Raw genomic sequence first — 11,556 nt, 5'->3', positions numbered from 1 at the left:
ATTTTATGTGGAAAAGTGTGACTATAAACTCTTCCACTAATGGGCATATTTGTATCAGATAAAACAACAACTTCCAAACACTAAGACAAGATTAAATTAAATTTCACATCTTAAAATGCTCCCAGTGGTGTCGTATTGAATTACAGATTAGGTTCCTGTTGAAATCAATACAGACAGTACAATGTAGTTTAAGTAAAATTAAATATATGTTAATAATCAAATGGTATCCAATCTGAAACTACTCCAGACATGTCCATTAATGTAAATTCCTATGGAGAATGCTTTTGTAAAGAAAGGATCTATGAAGTCTTGCCAGACAGCATTGCTAGTTAATGAAGAGACTGAATGAGAGAAACATTACTTTGCTTAACAAGATTTACCTCAAGGCTGCAGGGAGAAACACACTAAGAGCAGAGTGGTAGAACTCAATTAGATCAGGATCTGATGTCAGTCATTCTGACGTCAGTGGGGAATCATCGATAGGCAGCTGTATCCGAAGGCACAGAATGTAAACTAAAATGAAACTTCTTAATCACATGACAAGTCTTGACCAATCAGTATAAATCAAAGAGGTGTCTTATACTGAACAACATACAACATAACTCAACCGAAGAGTTGATGTTGCTAAATATTTCATCCCGTTTCATATTGCAGCCAAGTGTAATGCTTTATGCTTAGCTGTTGTTAAGTCCTCTCGTATGATGCTCATAACAAAGCTAGTCTTGTCTTTATTATTTATCCTGATTTGAGTGACTGGTGTATTTTAGTTGGCTCAACACTTTATTCTCTTTGTGTCTTTGTTTACGGATAAAACCATTGCATTTCCAAGACTTGAGTCACAGTTTAAATATTTTTGTTGATTATATTGAACATCTATTTCTTCTTTTTCAGAAAAAGAGGTGGCGGGACGGTTGTAGTACATTAAAAGCAGTTTATTCAAATGCTGGGTCTGCATAGTAAGTGTTTTCGAGACTCAAAACGGTCCTGAGACATAAATAAGTTTGCACGAAATATGGAATAGAATTTATTTGTGTTACACAACATTACACTTGCGTTTTTCATTTTATTGTGTGGATACTTTCAGCTCTTTGGTACCTCAAGTGAAACAATGTGAACAGTAAAACCGTTTGACTGTTTTCAACTCTGGGGGTTCATAAGTAGACAGGGATTCATTTAATGGAGTCATAAGCCAATAAGTCTGGGATCCACTGATGTACACTGATGTCTTCTGATGTTTTATTAAAGAATATCTCTAACAGCGCATCTACATCACGTCCTCACCAAGCTTTGGGAAACGTTGATCTTATCTCTTTTTCCTTTATTCCAACTTGAATGCATGTCTGCTATTTTCTCCTGTTCTAATCTTTGTCTCTCACTCAAAGTTAGACGTTCTTAGACGTTCTGTTGTGCAACCAATCACTAACATGACCACCGCGGCGTTCAATGCAATTTGACTGAGAGTTTCTATCAACCACCCGCTGGCTTCACTCCTCTGCACCAGCAGCCCGTCTCCAGGGCGTCTTGTCCCGTCTCTTATCTTGGTTTAGGCTTAGCCAATACTCAACGCCAAATTATCTTCCTGTTGCTAACTTCAATAAATATAAATAAACTTCCAATTAGTCTCTTATTATTGGATTGGCTTTGGCATGCTGGCAGCTTTAGTAATTCATTCAAAACTATGTATCAGATTTGTATCAGTGCATCCATCCAAATGTCCTACTTTACTTCTAAGAAGCTCTAAAACAACCCGTCAATTTCTTCAGGTCGATGAACATCGAGCTCCAGGTGTGACCACCTCATTGACCACACCAGACTCTATTCCAAAAACATGTCTAATGCTACTACTGGTGCTGTGGTATTTGGTAATAAATGAATGTGTCATTCACCTTTAGCTCTACCTCACAGTGCAAACCGAAAGCCATTAAATTCGCCGTTAAAAAATGAATTTGGTTGTGAAAAAAAGCCTGATTTATATAAATTACACAAATAAATGTAAAAATACATACTAACTTGCAAGTTTATTTAAACTTGCAAATTAACTCAACTTAAAGATTGCCTATTGATAGCTATTGTAGGGATGAAGGTTTTCATGGACAATAACCAGCTCATTTAAAATGTATGTGCAGAAATATGCAGCAGTAATCCTTATGGCTTCTACAATACAGTGTAGCCAAAGTGATGAAACTAACTTATCAAACTCACATTCATCTACCCAATGTGATTCTTCCTATTATAAGAGATCATGTGCTCGATTCCAGTACAGTTTTAGATGAGCTAAACGGTCCTTTTCCAGGAGCGGAAGTGGAAGTCGTATCCCTTGACGTTTTAGGAAGGAATAAGCCTGCAAGTCCTGCTAATGAGCCTGAAACAGAGCTGAGGAGGTAATTGCGTGTGAAAAGGGCAATGTGTCGGAAAAACATAAGAGGCCATAAAACGAGGAGGAGCCCTATACGGCCAAACGAAGAGACTTTAACTGGAAAATAGTAACCAGATTGATTTTCAGCTGGGATGGTACACCTGATTACTTGGGGTTAATGGGCAACGGAGCCCTATTATAGCAAATAGACGGATATGGATGACTGTTTTTTCAAGCACTTTAACTTTTTAATTTTTCACTCTACTTTATTGAAAGGCTCTTAGTGGAGATTTGACGTTTTCAAAAGTCTTAAAAAGAGCAAATAAAAAAGAGCTGATGTTGGAGGCCCACCATTGCAGCATCAAAGTTACTATAAGGTACTGGCAGATTAGAGAGTGCAAGTGGATGTGACGGAGGGAAACTGCTAAAAGCTACAAATTCCAATCAATTGGACCATCGCACTTAAATGCCATACAGCATGGTATTTTGAAGCACCATATAATATTGTACATTTTTTACTTTTTTCATTTCATCAGTAGGATGCTACATGAACACAACATTTTCTTATTTTGTTCTTGCCATCTTACAAGATCAAGGGGCAAGGCCTAAACCAGTTAAACTTACACTCAGGTTGGTGCAGTTCTGTCCATCTTTAAGATTTCATAACAAAAAGGGCAGTGCTGCATGGACCAAGTTGCCCCGATTGGCTGAGAGTAGTTTTCAGTCAGGTCATTTTTTATTGCGTTTTTTGTTTCGTAATTAGGATAACAAACATTCTCGTGACCTTCTGGAACAGTTTTAGCTGTGGTGGAGCAACAAGAAGTATCCCTGGGCACCAATCACAATTTGGTGAAGAAGATAAAGCTTTGAGTGTTAAAGCTTCATGATTTATAATCAGGGTTCGAAATGACTTAGGACTCTTGGGGGGTCCCCTAAAATGTAACTATAATAATACTGAAGAATACCTTGCTACACTATATACTGAAGGCAAAATTATATTGACATATTTTGAAGGTGGGATAATGGTCTATTTTTTCTGTTTTTCATGGTTTGGGCTAGTCCCAGTATTGTAGTGGTGTCTGGAGAAGCAGATTGGCTATAATCAAACAGGTAACCCTGTAATTCTGGAGCAACAAAGTTACAGCACCTTATATAAATCCCTGACATGACAAAGTGGATAACAGGTCATTCTTTCCTTGAGCAAGGAAGTTAACTTTAACAAAATTTAAAAATAGATTCTTATAGGGGGTCCCTAATGACTTATAGGGTGTCCGGGACCCCCCCACACCCCCCTCATTTCGAACCCTGCTTTAACACACATCTGGAAGGAGAGACAATTTGTTCAATGGGCATGTGTTTTCAGGGTTAAATACAGTTAAGAACCCATCAAGTCAGTGATTAGTCAATATTTAATATGAAATACGGTAGACATGTCTTTTTCTGCCATTTTGAATTGAGTGAAAAACACATTTTTGGCAATTTCACCGTCTTTGTATTTTGGTACGGTGACATCCAATTTTAACATAGTGTGCAAGGTAAAAAAATACTCCCTACTTTATCATGGTCAAAAGTAGATTTTTTTCTCTCTTTAAAGTAATTTTAGAATATTTATATATATATATATATATATATATGAGTAAATAATGGGTTTTGTTGTGTGCTACTGCAATCAGGGAATGCATCACCACGTTCAGGAGGGGGGGGGGGGGGGGGGATTCCGTGGCAACGGAATGCAATGACATCATCAAGTCATGTGTCACTCACATAGAACTTCAGAGTGATCCTTGATCATTGCCCTTCTTCACAAAGGCTCTTGCTGCTCGACTTTAAAAAAAGACGAGAGGCCCTTTTGGGTGACGGATGCAGGGCCGGCGTACGGAGTTGGAAAAAATGATGCGTAAGATGCAGGAGTAAAAAAGAAAAGAAAAAAAAAGAGAGAAGTGAAGAAAAAGGAGACCATCCAGGTAGTCAACATCCTCCTTCATCTCCAACTCTATCAGCTCATCCATCTACCCCCCGGTCACCGTCCAGCCACGCTTCAACCCCAATAACACCTGGGGTTGACAGAGCCCCCCTGACAGGTCCAGGCTGGGACCCGCCTCCTCATTCATTGCTAAATGTCATGCAAAGGGAAAACTTTTATTCCCTGTGCTCCGGTAAGTGTTTTTCTTTTTCTAATATCATAGACGATAATATAGGACTAATATCATAGAAGATAATATAGGGCTAATGTCATATAGCATAATATAGGGCTAATGTCATATAGCATAATATAGAACTAATATATAACATAATATAGGACTAATATACAACATAATATTGGACTAATATATAACATAATATAGGACTAGTATCATATAGCATAATATAGGACTAGTATCATATAGCATAATATAGGGCTAATATCCTACAGCATAATATAGGACTAGTATCATATAGCATAATATAGGACTAATCATATAACATTATATTGTACTAATATATAACATAATATAGGACTAATACCAAATAGCATAATATAGGACTAGTATCATATAGCATAATATAGGACTAGTATCATATAGCATAATATAGGACTAATATCAAATAGCATAATATAGGACTAGTATCATATAGCATAATATAGGACTAATATCATATAACGTAATATAGGACTAGTATCATATAGCATAATATAGGGCTAATATCAAATAGCATAATATAGGACAATTATCATATAGCATATTATAAGACTAGGATCATTTGGCATAATATAGGACTAATATCAAATAGCATAATATAGGACTAATCATATAACATTATATTGTACTAATATATAACATAATATAGGACTAATACCAAATAGCATAATATAGGACTAGTATCATATAGCATAATATAGGACTAGTATCATATAGCATAATATAGGACTAATATCAAATAGCATAATATAGGACTAGTATCATTAAGCATAATATAGGACTAATATCATATAACGTAATATAGGACTAGTATCATATAGCATAATATAGGACTAGTATCATATAGCATAATATAGGACTAGTATCATATAGCATAATATAGGGCTAATATCCTACAGCATAATATAGGACTAGTATCATATAGCATAATATAGGACTAATCATATAACATTATATTGTACTAATATATAACATAATATAGGACTAATACCAAATAGCATAATATAGGACTAGTATCATATAGCATAATATAGGACTAGTATCATATAGCATAATATAGGACTAATATCAAATAGCATAATATAGGACTAGTATCATATAGCATAATATAGGACTAATATCATATAACGTAATATAGGACTAGTATCATATAGCATAATATAGGGCTAATATCAAATAGCATAATATAGGACAATTATCATATAGCATATTATAAGACTAGGATCATTTGGCATAATATAGGACTAATATCAAATAGCATAATATAGGACTATATTAAGTTACAGCACCTTATATAAATCCCTGACATGACAAAGTGGATAACAGGTCATTCTTTCCTTGAGCAAGGAAGTTAACTTTAACAAAATTTAAAAATAGATTCTTATAGGGGGTCCCTAATGACTTATAGGGTGTCCGGGACCCCCCCACACCCCCCTCATTTCGAACCCTGCTTTAACACACATCTGGAAGGAGAGACAATTTGTTCAATGGGCATGTGTTTTCAGGGTTAAATACAGTTAAGAACCCATCAAGTCAGTGATTAGTCAATATTTAATATGAAATACGGTAGACATGTCTTTTTCTGCCATTTTGAATTGAGTGAAAAACACATTTTTGGCAATTTCACCGTCTTTGTATTTTGGTACGGTGACATCCAATTTTAACATAGTGTGCAAGGTAAAAAAATACTCCCTACTTTATTATGGTCAAAAGTAGATTTTTTTCTCTCTTTAAAGTAATTTTAGAATATTTATATATATATATATATATATATATATATATATATATATATATATATATATATATATATGAGTAAATAATGGGTTTTGTTGTGTGCTACTGCAATCAGGGAATGCATCACCACGTTCAGGAGGGGGGGGGGGGGGATTCCGTGGCAACGGAATGCAATGACATCATCAAGTCATGTGTCACTCACATAGAACTTCAGAGTGATCCTTGATCATTGCCCTTCTTCACAAAGGCTCTTGCTGCTCGACTTTAAAAAAAGACGAGAGGCCCTTTTGGGTGACGGATGCAGGGCCGGCGTACGGAGTTGGAAAAAATGATGCGTAAGATGCAGGAGTAAAAAAGAAAAGAAAAAAAAAGAGAGAAGTGAAGAAAAAGGAGACCATCCAGGTAGTCAACATCCTCCTTCATCTCCAACTCTATCAGCTCATCCATCTACCTCCCGGTCACCGTCCAGCCACGCTTCAACCCCAATAACACCTGGGGTTGACAGAGCCCCCCTGACAGGTCCAGGCTGGAACCCGCCTCCTCATTCATTGCTAAATGTCATGCAAAGGGAAAACTTTTATTCCCTGTGCTCCGGTAAGTGTTTTTCTTTTTCTAATATCATAGACGATAATATAGGACTAATATCATAGAAGATAATATAGGGCTAATGTCATATAGCATAATATAGAACTAATATATAACATAATATAGGACTAATATACAACATAATATTGGACTAATATATAACATAATATAGGACTAGTATCATATAGCATAATATAGGACTAGTATCATATAGCATAATATAGGGCTAATATCCTACAGCATAATATAGGACTAGTATCATATAGCATAATATAGGACTAATCATATAACATTATATTGTACTAATATATAACATAATATAGGACTAATACCAAATAGCATAATATAGGACTAGTATCATATAGCATTATATAGGACTAGTATCATATAGCATAATATAGGACTAATATCAAATAGCATAATATAGGACTAGTATCATATAGCATAATATAGGACTAATATCATATAACGTAATATAGGACTAGTATCATATAGCATAATATAGGGCTAATATCAAATAGCATAATATAGGACAATTATCATATAGCATATTATAAGACTAGGATCATTTGGCATAATATAGGACTAATATCAAATAGCATAATATAGGACTATATTAAGTTACAGCACCTTATATAAATCCCTGACATGACAAAGTGGATAACAGGTCATTCTTTCCTTGAGCAAGGAAGTTAACTTTAACAAAATTTAAAAATAGATGCTTATAGGGGGTCCCTAATGACTTATAGGGTGTCCGGGACCCCCCCACACCCCCCTCATTTCGAACCCTGCTTTAACACACATCTGGAAGGAGAGACAATTTGTTCAATGGGCATGTGTTTTCAGGGTTAAATACAGTTAAGAACCCATCAAGTCAGTGATTAGTCAATATTTAATATGAAATACGGTAGACATGTCTTTTTCTGCCATTTTGAATTGAGTGAAAAACACATTTTTGGCAATTTCACCGTCTTTGTATTTTGGTACGGTGACATCCAATTTTAACATAGTGTGCAAGGTAAAAAAATACTCCCTACTTTATCATGGTCAAAAGTAGATTTTTTTCTCTCTTTAAAGTAATTTTAGAATATTTATATATATATATATATATATATATATGAGTAAATAATGGGTTTTGTTGTGTGCTACTGCAATCAGGGAATGCATCACCACGTTCAGGAGGGGGGGGGGGGGGGATTCCGTGGCAACGGAATGCAATGACATCATCAAGTCATGTGTCACTCACATAGAACTTCAGAGTGATCCTTGATCATTGCCCTTCTTCACAAAGGCTCTTGCTGCTCGACTTTAAAAAAAGACGAGAGGCCCTTTTGGGTGACGGATGCAGGGCCGGCGTACGGAGTTGGAAAAAATGATGCGTAAGATGCAGGAGTAAAAAAGAAAAGAAAAAAAAAGAGAGAAGTGAAGAAAAAGGAGACCATCCAGGTAGTCAACATCCTCCTTCATCTCCAACTCTATCAGCTCATCCATCTACCTCCCGGTCACCGTCCAGCCACGCTTCAACCCCAATAACACCTGGGGTTGACAGAGCCCCCCTGACAGGTCCAGGCTGGAACCCGCCTCCTCATTCATTGCTAAATGTCATGCAAAGGGAAAACTTTTATTCCCTGTAAGTGTTTTTCTTTTTCTAATATAATAGACAATAATATAGGACTAATATCATAGAAGATAATATAGGGCTAATGTCATATAGCATAATATAGAACTAATATATAACATAATATAGGACTAATATACAACATAATATAGGGCTAATATCATATAACATAATATAGGAGTAATATCATATAACATAATATAGGACTAAAATCAAATAACATAATATAGGACTAATATCAAATAGCCTCATATAACATAATAACAAGTTTTCCCTTTGCATGATATTTATCAATGAATGAAGACATCCAACGAACTGAAAAACAAACAACAGTTCTTGGAGTCTGAGGTAACAGGGTTACTCTCCACCAACGCTTCTCTCCAAGAGGAGCTGCAAGAGCAGCGGGCCAAAAACAACCAGTTGGCTGCAAAACACAAACTGCTAAAGATCTAAACAAAGGCTCTGGCTGCTCGACTTTAAAAAAAAGACGAGATGCCCTTTTGGGTGACGGATGCAGGGCCGGCGTACGGAGTTGGAAAAAATGATGCGTAAGATGCAGGAGTAAAAAAGAAAAGAAAAAAAAGAGAGAAGTGAAGAAAAAGGAGACCATCCAGGTAGTCAACATACTCCTTCATCTCCAACTACATCAGCTCATCCATCTACCCCCCGGTCCCTGTCCAGCCACGCTTCAACCCCAATAAACACCTGGGGTTGACAGAGCCCCCCTGATAGGTCCAGGCTGGGACCCGCCTCCTCATTCATTGCTAAATGTCATGCAAAGGGAAAACTTTTATTCCCTGTGCTCCGGTAAGTGTTTTTCTTTTTCTAATATCATAGACGATAATATAGGACTAATATCATAGAAGATAATATAGGGCTAATGTCATATAGCATAATATAGAACTAATATACACCATAATATAGGACTAATATACAACATAATATAGGACTAATATACAACATAATATTGGACTAATATATAGCATAATATAGGACTAGTATCATATAGCATAATATAGGGCTAATATCCTACAGCATACTATAGGACTAGTATCATATAGCATAATATAGGACTAATCATATAACATAATATTGGACTAATATATAACATAATATAGGACTAATACCAAATAGCATAATATAGGATTAGTGTCATATACCATAATATAGGACTAGTATCATATAGCATAATATAGGACTAATCATATAACATAATATTGGACTAATATATAACATAATATAGGACTAATACCAAATAGCATAATATAGGACTAGTATCATATAGCATAATATAGGACTAGTATCATATAGCATAATATAGGACTAATATCAAATAGCATAATATAGGACTAGTATCATATAGCATAATATAGGACTAATATCATATAACGTGGATTATGATCATTTGGCATAATATAGGACTAATATCAAATAGCATAATATAGGACTATATTAAGTTACAGCACCTTATATAAATCCCTGACATGACAAAGTGGATAACAGGTCATTCTTTCCTTATCCTTCCTAATTGGTACGCTGACATCCAATTTTAACATAGTCATAACATAGTCTGTAAGTGTTTTCCTTTTTCTAATATAATAGACAATTATATACGACTAATATCATAGAAGATAATATAGGGCTAATGTCATATAGCATAATATAGAACTAATATATAACATAATATATGACTAATATACAACATAATATAGGGCTAATATCATATAACATATGTGATGCCCCACACACATAATGAGTGTGTGTGGATGGTGCCTACCTAACTGTCTCCCTACAGGTGAGCCTGGGTGGGGCATTGTCCTGATGGCTAATGGAGAGCACCTGGGCCCGGTGTCTCTCCTGAGGTCTATATATGCCAGGCTCCTGCCAGTTGGAGGGGGGGACTCGAGAGGAGGCAGCCCCGGCCTTCGCTCCGGCAGTATTCTCCATGCGTTTTGAGTTGTGTTGAATTATTCTCTTCATGCATACACGCACCACACCATTTTGTCACACATCCACACTTACAACACTGACTTACTGACTACCCACCTCATAGGATCCTTATGGCTTTTGGATATATGATTTCAGTTTATTATTGAAGTTCTTTCTGTTAGGGTTATAATTTAATAAACATGTATTCCTTTCATCTTGTAAACTGTCTCCTGCTCCTAATGTTTTGGCATAGCTTGAGCCAGCTATGACAAATGGGGGCTCGTCCGGGATCAGTGAGTATCACATTTTCAAGTTTTGAATTTCAGTTAAGCAATGTGATGCTGTTCAAAAGATTCAAATTGTTTGGCGTTGCGTGCGGGTTTCCGTTGCCGTTATTATAACTTAGACTTTTCATTGGTTGAGTTAATTGGATGGATCAATTAAGTTTGATGACACATCGATGTTAAGTTATTGAGTATTTAAATAAGTACGGGAGCTACTCTTTGTCCCAGGTCAGGCAGAGCCACGTTAGTTTTTTAAACTTTCGTGGATAATTTTTTTTTTTTTTTGATAGTGTTGGGGGAACGCAGTAGTAGCAGTTGTCTCGGGAGCACAGTACGTGGCTGACAGCGTGATGTTTAAAAGTTGCGTTGTCCCCAGCGTATATTCAGTGCATAATTACCCCTGCCGAACCCCATGAAGAGCTAGGGTTGAGTTAGTGAAGATTTGGTTAGGCAGATAGGGGACACTCCTTTGTTTAAAGTTGCATCGGTGTGTCAAAGCGGTGTCCAATTATCCAACCAATTAATGATGGCTCATATTGATGAGTTTGTGGCATCACCATCAGTTGATCTTTTAAATAACAGTACAAAGGATCAGTTGCTGGAAATCGCGGACCATTACCACATTGACATTGGGGACAGGAGACGTAAATTACCAACACTAAAGATGATCTTAGTTGCTAATTTGGAAGAATTAAATGTTTTGCCGTCCCTGGAGGAAACGCCGGGAGGTGGGGTGGCTGCTGCGGAGCCATTAAGCCTACCTATTAAAGGTGTAAAAACAAATCCAGGGTTAACATTTGACCAACAGAAAGAGCTTATGCTTATTACATTGGAGATGGATAGGGTAAGGTATCAAACTGAAATGGAGAG

Source organism: Pungitius pungitius, chromosome 7 (assembly GCF_949316345.1).
Source record: "Pungitius pungitius chromosome 7, fPunPun2.1, whole genome shotgun sequence".
NCBI classification, from domain to species: domain Eukaryota; kingdom Metazoa; phylum Chordata; class Actinopteri; order Perciformes; family Gasterosteidae; genus Pungitius; species Pungitius pungitius.
The sequence above is the reverse complement of the archived record's forward strand: the minus strand, read 5'-3'. Positions refer to the sequence as shown.